We start from the raw sequence: 13,965 nt of genomic DNA, 5'->3' as shown, positions 1-13,965 counted from the left end.
CAAACCTTCTTTCCATCATCTGTGTCTGGGTACTTAGGGTTTTGTTTTTTTTGTCGAATGAATTCCTGCATGGGTTTTTCCTGAGCGCTATTGCTGATTGTTACACCTAGGTATTTAAAAACTTGAACTCTTTCTAGTTTTTCTTTAACTAGGTACCATGTTGCTGTTTTGTTCTTTTTTGAAGCTGGTAATCGTTCTATGAACATCACTTTGGTTTTAGTTTGGTTTATCTCCAGGTCGTTCGATGTGAGATAAGCCAAGAGGTTGTCAAATTTCCTTTGTAGCCCCACGGCAGTCTGATCAATCAAGATGATATCATCGTCGTAGAGAAGTCGAGCGATCTTTCCCTCTCATAGTGAAGGTGGGAAGGTTCAAATATCACTTTCCAATGTTTGAAGGTCTCCGATGTAAGCCTTATAAAGCGCCGGGGCTAAAGGGCAGCCTTGCTTGACCCCTCTATAAGTTGGAATACTTTGAGAGAGGAGTCCAGCCTTATTGAGTCGAACTTGCACAGAAGTATCTGTGTGAAGAGCATTGATGGGAGCCAAGATGGATGATGGACAGCCCCAAGCCAAAGGTTTGTTCCACAATTTATCTCTGTTCACCTTGTCAAAAGCCTGGGAAAGGTCTATAAAGGCTAGGTTAAAACAAGGTGAACCTTCTAGGACTTTAGCTTTTAAGATACTGAGTATCAGAATGTTGGCAGATGTTCCAGTGTTTTTCATAAAGCCTGTTTGAAAGTGATTGTGTCCTTTTGAAGATCGGGCCCATGATCTAAATTTTTCGAGAAGGAAGGCACCGAAGAGCTTGCCGATGTACTCCAATAATGCAATCGGTCGATAGCTGGACGGGTTTCCCTTATCCCCCTTTTTATATATCGGCACGATGTTTGCTGTTTTCCAGGATTTGGGAATCGTCTTGGTCTCTCTACACGTCCTGAATATTTCTATGATCAAGCTTGCCCATGTTTCTGGATTTGTTTTTAAGTCCATGTTTGATAACCCGTCAGGACCAGGTGCTCTGGATGTTTTCAATTTGTTTATTTTGTTTATGATTGATTCCTTGTCTAGTTCAATATCCCATTTTTCATTAGTAGAAACAGATTTCCAGCTGTTCGTTTGGCGTTTGTTGAAAACATTCGCGAAATAGGTGAACCACTCTTGTTCACTGACACTATTAGATAGAGCGTCTTCGGTCTCTCTTTTATCTTCAGCAATCAGAGACCAGAAGGCTTTGGCTTGTTTTCCACTTAGTCTCCTTAACATGTTTTCGGAGTCTTTCTGATAAAGACTGATCCTATAAGATTTCAGCCAGCGTTTGTAGTGTCTTGTAGCAATTTTGGCCACTTCTGATGCATGATTGGAAGGGTGCGTCTTTGCATATCGAGAAAGACGCCTCATCTCCAAGTGTTTCTCTCTCAGTATTTGATTGTTTGCGTGGTGATGGGCCATGATTGGTCTTGAGGTCGTTAGCTGGTATGGGACGAATAAAGGTCTGTAGTCTGTAGTCGGAGTTAGTTCGAGTGAGATTGCATGATCTTTGTTTGTTAGATAAATCCTTGTAATTGCCTCAATTGCTTCGTCCGTTAGCCTCAATCTAGTGCCTGCTAGGTTGGTCACCACTCTTGCCTCCATGTGCTGATCCTTTGATGTTGATTCCTGGGATCCGGTTTTCCAAATAGTTTTGAGAAGATTGTGGTCACTGTTTCGTGTATGTATTACCTCAAAAGAGGTTATATTTGCTAGTAGGTTTCTGGAAGTATAGATGTGGTCCAAAGATGCTTGTTTCCCTGCTAGTTCCCATGTGGGAATTCTTAGTTCATTCTCGGGTATCAACCCATGCAGATTGTGGAGGTCCCAAGAATCCGTCGCTGTATTCCATTGCTTTCCTCTAGCTGTTGATTCAGGGTCAGCATCAGATCGTTTTTTTTTTAGGTTTGTCAGAGGTTACTGCTGGTTGGACGTCGAAATGCCCTGGGAGTTCGATAGAAGTGTTCAGGTCCCCGCACAGAATGATGTTATCTATAGAGCCATCTTCAATGAGATCCTCGAACAAGGAGTCAATTTTGGTGACAAAGTACTCCACCGGGAAATCTTTGGGGTTGCAGTATAGATTAATCACCAGGTAGGTTTTGTGTTTTGGCTTGATCTTTCCCTTGATTTTTGGGTTCCAGGAGACTAAGATCGTAAGAATATTTGGGTCTCTTGCTAGTGTTTTTTCGATATGGAGACAGGACCCTGACCTAACAGCAGTCAGCAGTCCCGCTTTCGGTCTTCCAAGAGGACCTAAAGTCAAATACCCTCCTCAATACCAATGGTGCACTGCCAGAAATAATGGAAATGCTGCCTTATCTACACCCTCTTCCTCTAAAAAGGTTAAAACCTACAATTTTTCTTATGAAAATACTAAGGCAATTAAATCTACCCTTAATTCCATGAAAGAAGTAGACACACATAACTTCCCAAAAGCGAACTACATGTCCCATAATGCCATAGTGACATACACGAAGAAGAGGGCTGCAGAGGCATGCAGAAGCGAAGGATATGCAAGAAGGCCTAACAGCATTTGCCTAGGTCAGGCAATTAACACTAAGGGCCTGCACTGAACTTAATTGCCCCACCTAAGGAGCATAAAAGGCTGCAGCAGGAGGGGGAAGTAGAATGGAGCTGGAGCAGAAACTGGAAGGCTGATAGTAGTAGCAGAAGGAGAAGAGCATGAGTTCATGGGGAAGTGTGCTCACTTAAGGGACCCCTGGGCAAGAGGAAAGCAGATTTCTCCTGCAAGTCCTGAGAGAGTCCTGTGTTCACAGACCCTGTTCGGTTGTGGCTGCACTGAGAGAGACGTGTGGAGGCTGAAAGTCTTCCCAGGTGCGCCTAATGACTGTGATTGCAGAGCCAAGAGATGTTGCAACCCGAGGCCTGTGCACTGAAGCAAGCCGAGAGATTGAGGAGTAAAGGAGACTCCTTGTGGTTGAGGCCGTACCAAAGACATCTGCGCTGCCGAGGGGTGTAGGTCCCAGGAGTGCCTAAAGAAGCAGAACAGCCCAGAGAGGTCGGGAAATAGAAGCAATCCCAAGCATAGATTTTCAGGAGCCGGTGAGTGAAGCAATGTATGTCGGTTCAATTTTAAAAGCTTGCCGGTAACTGTTGCCAACTTCACAATATCTCACGTAAGCATAGAAACCAGTAGAAGTGATTTGTTGTTCTGAAGAGGCTGGCTAACAATGAGAATGTATCACACGTAACACTAGTACAAGACAGAGTGTTCACGCAGAAAAGAGGTCTTTCATTCTCTATTGTTGAACTATTAAAACTTATCGGAGAGGTTGCGTGTCCCCAATTAAGAAGGGGAATGTATTCCAAAATACACAGAAACCGAAAGCCGACTTTTACAACTAGTTTCAAGGTAAACACCATCAAAGCAAAGTTGTGTGCAAATACTTGTGAATCATGATTGGAGTCAGAGTGTAACTCTGTGATATAAAGGGGAATACTAATTTTGGGCAAGTCTTTAAAGCTGAAAATCTCACTTCAAAGTGGTAGCTTATGTCTAAATCTGTTTCTTTATAGAAGAAAGTCCATTGTAACATTCAGAACAATCATTCTGAGAAGATGGAAGTTGATAAACTGAAGAGAGGAGCAAGCATTGCCCAAGCCAGTAGGCAAATCCTTCCTGTAGTGAAATCTGCCTTGTTAAGAGCTATTCACGCATGTTCTAAGAGTGTTGAAGTTGGTAAAGATCCAGAGCCCTCTGATGTAAGTGTGACATTGGTATCCCAAGCTGGAAGTGTGGCGATACAGCTTAAGGATAGCTAATGGAATCATAAAGGTGTGAATGAAGCAGGGAAAGGGAGCTGGGTGCTTGTAAAAGACTAACACACTCTTCTGTAAGGTGGAGGCTGTTGACACTAAAGGTGCAGCAGTCTGAAAGCAGAGGCAGATTACCTTGGCGGTAAGAAGACAGGCAGAAGAGGCAAAGAGGCGGCCCTTTCCTCATAACTCAAGAAAGACGACGGCCTTGCCTACCTGTGGAGGTCGAGAGTCTTGACTTCAAATACCTATTAATTACATGCATGACATTGCAGTAGAACTGACTGAATTGTGGCTGTATATTGTCAGTGCATCTTACCTTGAAGTTGGTAGAAAGCTGTGGTGCAATGGAGCCTGCTCCCACAGTAACAGTAGTAGAAGGGGGTTGTCAAGAGGAAAGCAACACCCTTAGAAGAAGCATCCTGACAAGTATACTAAAGACACTTCAGAGGTCAAGAAAACCAAGGTAGTTGTTGAAGTAGAGGTTGTTTCTTTATTTAACAATCTGTGGCTAATCCATCCTGGGAGAAGGAGATCCAGGATTACCACTGGGGCTGTTTTCCTAGCTGAAATTGGAAGGGGCAATTTTCAACAGAAGGCGGAAGAAATGTTCCCGTGGGATTTTTGTTTGCTGATCCTTTATTTCCTTTTGGAACTTATAAGAACTGGTTCAGAACGTTACTTTCCTTTTCAACATTGGGAGAAAGTGACTTTAAGTGATCCTGGGAAAGGGAGCTACCCAGGACAGGTGAAGGTTATTTCAATCATTAATGATGGGTTATTCTTTTAATTATGTTGTATATGATTTATCTTGAATGTTTTGTTGTTTAATCTGAGGGCCAGTTTTGTTGATGCTAGGAGTTAATCCTTCAGACCTTAGAATATGTAGGGATCTCCCTTATAGAGTAGGTTTACTGAGGTTTAATTTGCACTTTTTACTTTTAATAAAATGTTTAATTTGGATAAAAACACAAGCAGTTGTCCGCTCGCATTACTGACCCCTCACAATACCCACAAAATAAATCATGGGACCCGGCAAACAGTTATTCTTGGCCCCTCAGCATGATCTATGGTATTCTTGCTTGCATCCAGTCTGCATATTATAAATAAATCACTGACTTTAAATAAAAAGCTCCCTTTCACACAGTAATAATTTTATCATACCAGCCCATTTTGGAAAAAATGGTAATTGCAAGGAGGGGACTGCCAACGTTAGCACTTACCTGCGCAGGGTCCCTTGAAAGCAATTTTCAACTTTTATAGAAAACAGTGCAATAAGTAAGAGTTAATACCGGCAAAATCACCTTTACTCTTTCCTTTTGCTCTCCATTTTGTAAAAAGTGTTAAAAGCTGTCAGAAAAGCGAGCATTTTTAATGGTTTCCTATGGAATCCACCAGCTCTTAGCCGGTGCTAAATGCAGGCGGATTCCACATTAATCCATTAGATTTTCGCCTGCATGAAAACCTCATCAGGGCGTAAAAGTAAATGCTTTTTCTGGCACAGCATGATTGAGGTGAAGGAAACATATTTTTCCTCCTGTCTCCCATTCACCTGCAAAAGATTTTTTAAATGCCCTAGAGCGTTAAATGCACCTTTTACATCTCATTTTTACACCTATTTTACCTCATTGAAGCTTTTACAATGAGTCCCAGTGTGTACATTACCCACATTCTGTAAATACATCACCTATGAAAAGGGGAAGGTAAGAACTAGCACTTGGTTGCTTTGTATAAATCAAAGAGCACTTTGGGAACATAAGAATGGCCACAGATGTTCATGGATGTCTGCGAAATTCATTTCAGCTGAAACCCTTGTGAGCAGGTAATGCACACTGGGTTTGGTGCTGATTTAATGTATCATAAGACTGACCTTAACAGTAAAAGGTCTGCAAACCGTGAGACATATATATCCATTTGGACAACTTTTTCATTTGGTTTTGAAGCTTGGCCTTTCTAGCTTGTTCAGCAGGTGTTCAGCAGATGCCCCTTCACAATTTACAAACAGATCATCGCACAGTGAGGAAAATGGTGTGGTGAATAGTTGGGGGGCCAAAGAGCTTGCTCCGCATTTGAGGGGTCAGGTCACCCTTACCCCTCTCCCTCCCCACCCCACCTTGTTAGTTGTCACCAGGGTCTTGCCAGACTCATTTTCTGAAGTTCTAAACCGGCTCCACTAGCTCCTCTGACCCTAGTCCACTCTGAGGACCTGATTCTGAGCTGTGATAAAAACTGGAATGAAAAGCCAACGTTCCCCCCTCCAGGCTCTAATTCTGAGCTGCATGCAATCATGGAAAGTATTTTTCTATGAAGGAATAAGTAATAAACCTGAGAGCCCTAAACTGACCACGAAGAACAGGGTCAAAACCGAAGCAAACAACAACAAAGAAATCTATGTGATGACATATAGAAATATTTCAGTACGACGTCCTTTCATTGCGGGATGTTTTTTCGCGGGGTGTTTTACCATGAATCTTTTGACCAAAAAAAACACATCAATTTTTTTAGGGGGTTTAGACAATTATATATGGGATGTGGGTGTTTGTGAATACATAAACAATGAAATGTTATGGGGGTTTGAAGGGACCCCCACAAAAATAATTTTAAAAATATTTGATGGGTTTTTTCTTTAAAAGAATTGCAGTAAAAAACCACGTGAAAAAACATCCCGCGATGAAATGACATTGAACCAAATATTTCATATCCTGATATCATTTAATGAAGGAAGAACACTTTCCTTAAAAGCACCATATTCTGTTAAAGTCTTAATCTGTCGGCCTGCCATCAAAGCCACAACCTTTGCATGTGCCGCACTGTGGGGGGGATTCTCCTTTCAAAAGCACTGGTTTTGCACCTAAAAAAGGAGATAAACCAACGATCTTCTGAGGCATTGTTATCCTCTACGGCACCCCTTTCCCTGTCTAAAAATAGCATTTCCTAGAATGCAGCACCACTTTTCTAAATTGTTGAATGCTTAAAAACACATTTCGCAAATTAGAAAAGTGGCAGTCTATAAAGAAATGCTCGTACTGCCACTGATGCATTTGTTTCTACCAATGAGAGATTTTAGCAGCTTTGGTTGCAGGAAAGCATAACATCCCTTCTTCAGTACTTGCACCCACATTAGAATGGTGGTGCTGGCAACTGGAGGAGAGAATGACGGCTTCCCACACTACTTTTGGCACGAGCTCAGAATCGGGCCCCCAGTTTCCAGCACCACCGCTACGAGATGGGTCAAAGGGTTGGAGGGGAGCTGTTGTGCTTTTCAGCTGCAAAAGTTAATGAACTTTTTCGTTCTGGGAGCAACGTGTGTACCAGTGTCACTACGAGGATTTCTAAAAAGTCTGTCACTTGATTTCCTAACGTGTCATCGAGGTGGTAATGGGAGGTTTGACCGGAGTAGATGTCATCGAGGGAGAATTGGTCTCATTTTACTGCAAATGTATGTTGGGGGGTTATGGTAATAAAAAAGGTAGAAGGGAATTTGGGGGTCTGCAGGGGTCTCCCCCGCATACATTTACAGTAAAATTTCCTTAAAGGAAAAAAAACATTCGACCAATTCTCCCTCGATGAAATAAATTTGATTAAATCACATAGAACCGTTGAGCCTTCAGTAAACTAGAAAAGTTGTGTTGTCATCCAGGGAATGACACGCTTTTAAAGGAAAAACGTGCCTAGAAATGTCAACAACCCTTCACAGTTGCCATATTTTAACTCCTACTTTTAACATGCAAAAGAAGAGCTCTGGAAAGGAGAACGCCCTCGCAGTCAGGCCGTAAATCAGGCACATGCAAGAGTCCAGGCTTTGAAAGTAGTAGTCACATTTTTTCATGCACAGCATATGGTGCTTTTAAGAAAGGTGATGTTCCTCCAAGAATAACTATTCCAATTGTACACTGACCTCTAAATTGGGCGCTCACTTTATGTTGGCTTGGCTACCAATGTCTCTATTTTCTGAATTCTACACTAGCTTTTGTAGTACCAAAAAGCTATCATGTACGCACTACCCAACTCCCTGAAATAAATCAATATCATTACTCCCTTCTCTGGGAGGGATTGTAACCCACCCGTAGTCTCTTCCTGGCAGCGGAGTCCTCAAGGCCCTCATAAAGGTCAGGTTTTCAGGACATCCAGTATGAATATTCATGAGGTAAATTTGCATACAATTGATCCAAATGTGAACCCATTTACATATTCAGCGGTCCTCCTGAAAACCAGATAGGTTTGGAGGCTAGCGAGCCAGAGTGGTGCTCCACTCGCCTACGGTGAGGATTATAGCCTAACCGAAGGATTCCAGCCGCTCCATTCATGGTAACTGATCTGCGGCGCGCGGCGGCGCACAAGCCTGAATCTCGAGGGAAGAAGGAAATAAGAGAATGGTAACTAATATCAGGTTCATGATGATGCATTCACTGAAGAGGTCGTGGGGTCAAGGTTATGCCCAAACTGTAAAGATCCCTGGTATTTTGAGGACACAGGATTCCGTTGCGAGCATGTGTTTCGTTTTATATAAATGATTATCTATGCAAGAAGAGGTTCATTCTATTTAAATTTGCATTTAATTATATCTCATTGGAGTGTAATTGGTCAGCATGGAGCAGAGTGCTCCAAACACACCCACCACAGCCTTACAAGCGTATCTTTAGACATAGCAAGGCAGGACATTGTGAGAACGTACACACATGGGCGTGTAAGCAGGTGCTAGCAGCATAGCTCTGTAGGAGACAGGAAAGGCAGGTGAGAAGACTGCATTTACATTAGTAGCGGTCAGCACCGTTTCAATCACAGCCGGTTGGTGGTGCTAGGTTTTTCTGCATACGATATTGCCCAAGTTTGGGATAAACCAATTGTGCATATATATATATATATATTTTAATTGATGATCACCAAGAGACTGATCCATCAGAGGAACTGCATTTGCTTGGTCCTTCACTCCATGGTGCAAAATGTAAATGACACTGAGCATCGCAACTTCTTGGGGCCAATCTCAAGGTCCTTCCTTCCTTCCTTCCTTCCTTCCTTCCTTCCTTCCTTCCTTCCTTCCTTCCTTCCTTCCTTCCTTCCTTCCTTCCTTCCTTCCTTCCTTCCTTCCTTCCTTCCTTCCTTCCTTCCTTCCTTCCTTCCTTCCTTCCTTCCTTCCTTCCTTCCTTCCTTCCTTCCTCCCTTCCTCCCTTCCTCCCTTCCTCCCTTCCTCCCTTCCTCCCTTCCTCCCTTCCTCCCTTCCTCCCTTCCTCCCTTCCTCCCTTCCTCCCTTTCTCCCTTTCTCCCTTTCTCCCTTTCTCCCTTTCTCCCTTTCTCCCTTTCTCCCTTTCTCCCTTTCTCCCTTTCTCCCTTTCTCCCTTCCTCCCTTCCTCCCTTCCTCCCTTCCTCCCTTCCTCCCTTCCTCTCTTCCTTCCTCTCTTCCTTCCCCCCTCTGTGGTGAGGTTTACATTACTGCAATACTGACCTACCAACTTCAAGATAGGGCATAGGCCCCCACTTCAGTCACTTGACCTAGAGGCAAGTAAATAATTTCTCCTGCAGTTGTCAGGGGAATCAAAACAAAGAATTGGACTGGACTTGAGAGTTTTTGGTTCCAAAACGGATCTTTCAGAAACTCTGCAGCCATCCCCCAAATGATGGAAGCGTTTCCGTTTCTCCCAGCAGTACCTTGAAATGGGATGCAATGGTTGTGATGCAGACCGCAAGGTGGTGACTCTGAATGACTATGTACGTCCTTGGAACCAATATACAACGAACACCACACACTAGCCCTTCCTCCTCTCTCTACTTATTTCACATAGACATCTTGCAAATAATGTGGCAGCCAATACCTTCAATCACTGCACATGGGACTCCAACTTTTTGTGAAAATATACAAATAAAAATTGTATTCATCTTGAGAATTACACATCTCACTTTTATCAACTCATCTAATAAAAACGTACAGTACACATACTAATATAAAGTGCCAAAAGTGTGCAATGAGATTAACGTGCATTGTGTACAAAAGATTGTACATCTGAAAAATGTGTGTGAACATTCACACACATGCTCACATAGGAAATGCGATTGTTCTCTCAATTTGGTTATCAAAAATTAGCACTTCTTGTGAGGTATATTTATTTGACTAACTCAATTTGAATTTCCAACAACTCTCACAATGTTCCTACAATTTCCCTTCGGGATTGCTGGTGCCTAATATCCCTCATCATGTCATCTGTATAGCAAATGGATGTAATATAATCAATGTTGAATGTCGACACCAAAACGTTTCGGTCCTATTTTCGGAGATTCACCCATCCACTACGATCTCTCACCTATTATCGTCTAGGCCTTCATCAGGACAGGAGCTGATTGTACATTTTCCGATATTCAATCTGCCAATTACCCCAATGTGATTTGGTTCATTCTTTTTCCCTCAGGGCAGCACATTCTTTTTCTTTGAAACTGCGTGGTTGATTTCCATGGTATAGTCTTTTATAATTCTTTCGTTAGTGCAGTAGAGGCATCTTTCGTCTTCAGACACCGATTTGTCAGTTTCACCCTTAACTTCCCGTTGTTTGCTTTCGGGTTCCACATGCAAATGCAGATGTGGCATACTCGCCTCCAACACAGGATTCAAAGGACAAATGGATCTCTTCAGATCCTGAAGAACAGGCAGAACTCTCCGTCATATGAATGGAAAGACAGAAAACACACAAAAAAGGTTTTTTAAAACAAATTGAGCCAGAGATCACTCTGGTAGTTCCTGGGTCCCTGTATAAACCCTCTTCACAAAGAGATCAACAACAAATCAGCAGTGAAGTAACTTATGTTGTGGTGCTGCTTGGACCATATTCTACATTTTAATATATTTTATGTAAAATAGTCATAATTGCTACACGAAAACAATCTAAAAATAATACAAAGTTGTAGGCCTGTTTTCCAAGAGCCCATGTGAGCATCACACAAGCTCTTAATCACCACAAGCCTGATTTTACATCTTCTTGTGCCAAGGTCGATCTCTTTCTGACTTGCATGATATAGGCTTACAAACAGGATTCACAGTCCACCTTTAATTTTAAAAGACTGCTCTGGCTGATTCACTGATAAGCTCGCCTCAAACTCAACTAAACTGAACTGAGTCAGACGACCTCAACTTCAAGGAGTAGCAGCTTTTAGAAAAACCTAACTTTTTCTATTTTCTTGCAAACTTGACTGTTATGCGGTTCATGACGCAATTGTTCCACTTAAAAACAAATGCATGGCAGGGTCAGGATTGTCTGTGTACATTCAGATGGCTTTTAAGGGCCCACGATTTTTGGTATCTAAATGTGTTAGGAATCTGCCCCTATGTGCTTTACTCGCTACTAGATTGTGAGAAAAAAGTGCACACAATCAGAGTAGATGCTGTGATGATGAGTCTTAGCCCTACCTTAGTCACTAGTCCTGGAGGGTTCTCTGCAGTGAGGTGTGAGCTGTGTGGACGTATTACATATGGGGGATGATGCAGAGAGCCCTCCATCAAGAGAATGCGCTTGGATATAAGTAATGCCATGACCCTCCCCTGCTGCTTCTCTAGTATGTAGACATTTCCATTTCATTTCAAATGTATTTGCCAAACAATACAAGATTGCCTTTCAAATATTAAATCAAAACAGATTGTTATCACAAACCACATTGTTTCGCCCTTGATACAGTTCATTTAATTCATGGACATTCTATCACTGCCTACATACAGGCGAGAGAAAGTGAGGGGCCTACGGCCGGACTGGTCAGCTTGACCCAAGGAACTAACACTTTACCTTAGGAATGCAGCTGTTACGGAAACATATGGAATCTGACAGTTAAGAGAGGCGAGGTCCGGGGGAAGCCAACCCTCTGTGAGAGAGGTGCGGGTGGACTGGTAAACTGTGGTTTCAAAGTCTTCTGCCTTTCTCATAATTTTGAGATCTAAAAAGGTTACTTCTGTTTGACTATGCTCGTGTTTGAATTTCAAAAATGGGTTTTGCTCATTTAGCCATGTGATGAAGTTTCCCAGGGTTTCTTCATCACCATCAAAGATCATAAACACATCATATATGTAGCATGTCCATCTACTGATGTTTTAAAAATATTGATGGGTCTCACAATAGATTGCCCGCTCTTCGAAGTCTGCTAGACTTGGGGCAAATGTTGCACCCATGGTGGTGCCAGATGTTTGTTCGTACTATTTGTCTTCTAGAATAAAGTAGTTCTTCGTAAGCGCTATTTCCACCAATTGCATTATAAATGTTACTGGAACTTCAGGTCTAGGTATTTTTTGCAATAGTACTCTCTCTATTACCCTCAATGTTTTTTCTTGGGGAATTTTTGAATATAGTGACTCTATATCTAAAGTTACTATCAGGACGTCGTTTGATGGCAAAATCATTTCATCCAGGAGCCTCAACACTGCCGTTGTGTCTTTTCTGTACGACTTCATCTTCATGACTTCACCCTTTATGAAGACGTCTACAAATTGGGATAATGGCTTCAAGATGGACCCAATTCCTGAGACAATTGGTCTCCCTGGTGGGGGGGAACTCCCTTGTGAATTTTAGGGACAGCATAAAATGCTGGGCATCTCGGAAAACTCTGACACACATAGATTAGAATTCTCTGGACAACTGGTCAGACCAGACGTCCTTTGCGGGTCCCGCGAGGGGACCAAGGAGCTAACAATGGGCCCGTTATTAACGAGCCCGTTTTTATCTCCCTCCCCATTCCCATTGAGCCCTACAGGGGCTGAAATGGGAATGGGGATGTGTTCCCTGAATGGGGAAATACCGGGTCCTCCAAGGTTGGAATGGCCCAGTATTTCCCCATTCAGGGACCACAGACTCTACCTCCAAACTCATAATGAGGCCCCATGGCTTTTCCAGGCGTTCCCCAGTATCCGATTCCTTATAATAAATCGAGATTTCCTGGGTTATCTGTGCTTTTCAATGCAATGCACTACGTCAGAAATGCTTGTGTTTCCTAGGAACATTTATACCACCCAGCTTTCATGAGAAAGTCTGAATTCCAATACCGTTGTGGCTGTTCATATCTTTTCTAGGAACTCCTTAGAAATGCATGCTTATCCATGTATTTAAAATTAGATTTATTTAGGAAATCCTTAGATTTTGAATCTAATTTTTACATGGCAAGATTTTATTCAGAAGGTTACGGTGAATGCTGTGATGGTTGAAGGCTTGAAGGAGTGCGACATTTCCAAAATAGCTCTAGCAATGGATTTCACACGGGCATATAATGCGCAGGACAACCCCAAAGCATGACTACCTGGCATATCAAGTGCTTTTGCCCTTTAAGATTGAAACCAAGACACTCACAAACCACACTAGGAACACAACTGTGACTCAGGACCTTTAACATGAGAGTTCTAAAGAACAGAACACAAAGTAGAAAATCAAGACGAGGAACACCTGGATCACAAATAATTAAGTTGAAAAAACACATGGATCAAATCAACAAGAAACAACAATTGGGCTCCTGGTTGGGAACCTATTCTACCCAGGCGGGTTGTGTAGGGAGCAACAATTACAGTTGAATAGGTCCAAAAACAACTTTGTTCAGATTATACTCATCACCTTCTGCATGTATAGAGAAAAGGAAACACCCTCTCATACTCTTTTTTCGAAGTGAATCTTGTCTTGCTCAGAGGAACCTGCACGGCTGCAAAGCTTGCACGCCGTCTGCTGTCTGAATCAGCCGATTCGCGCTAGAATGCTGAGTCACTGCGATGGCGGGGGCCTGGCTACACAGCGTTAGTTAGTTGTCAGGTGTGCCGAAAAATGTTCTGGTTCCGTGTGTTGTAAATATCCTGTGTCTGGATTTCTCGGTTTTAATACCGTGTGATGTCTTATCTCTTGAAATGTATTTTATGTTGATTTACACCACTTTGAATATATAAAAAAACAAGATTCACTTCGAAAAAAGAGTATGAGAGAGTGTTTCCTTTTCTCTATACATGCAGAAGGTGATAAGGATTAGGAGTATAATCTGAACAAAGTTGTTTTTGGACCTATTCAACTGTAATTGTTGTCCCCTCAAATCAACAAGTACAACATTGAGCAGACTAAGAACACAAATAAGGAAGACTACGGAAAACACCGGGTCACTGTGAGGGCTTTAATATGTATTAACTTCTCGTCTTAAGAAAGGGAAATGCTGTAGC

This window comes from Ambystoma mexicanum, chromosome 9 (assembly GCF_040938575.1).
Source record: "Ambystoma mexicanum isolate Mex_15411 chromosome 9, UKY_AmexF1_1, whole genome shotgun sequence".
Classification (NCBI taxonomy): Eukaryota; Metazoa; Chordata; class Amphibia; order Caudata; family Ambystomatidae; genus Ambystoma; species Ambystoma mexicanum.
This window is presented reverse-complemented; position numbering follows the sequence as displayed.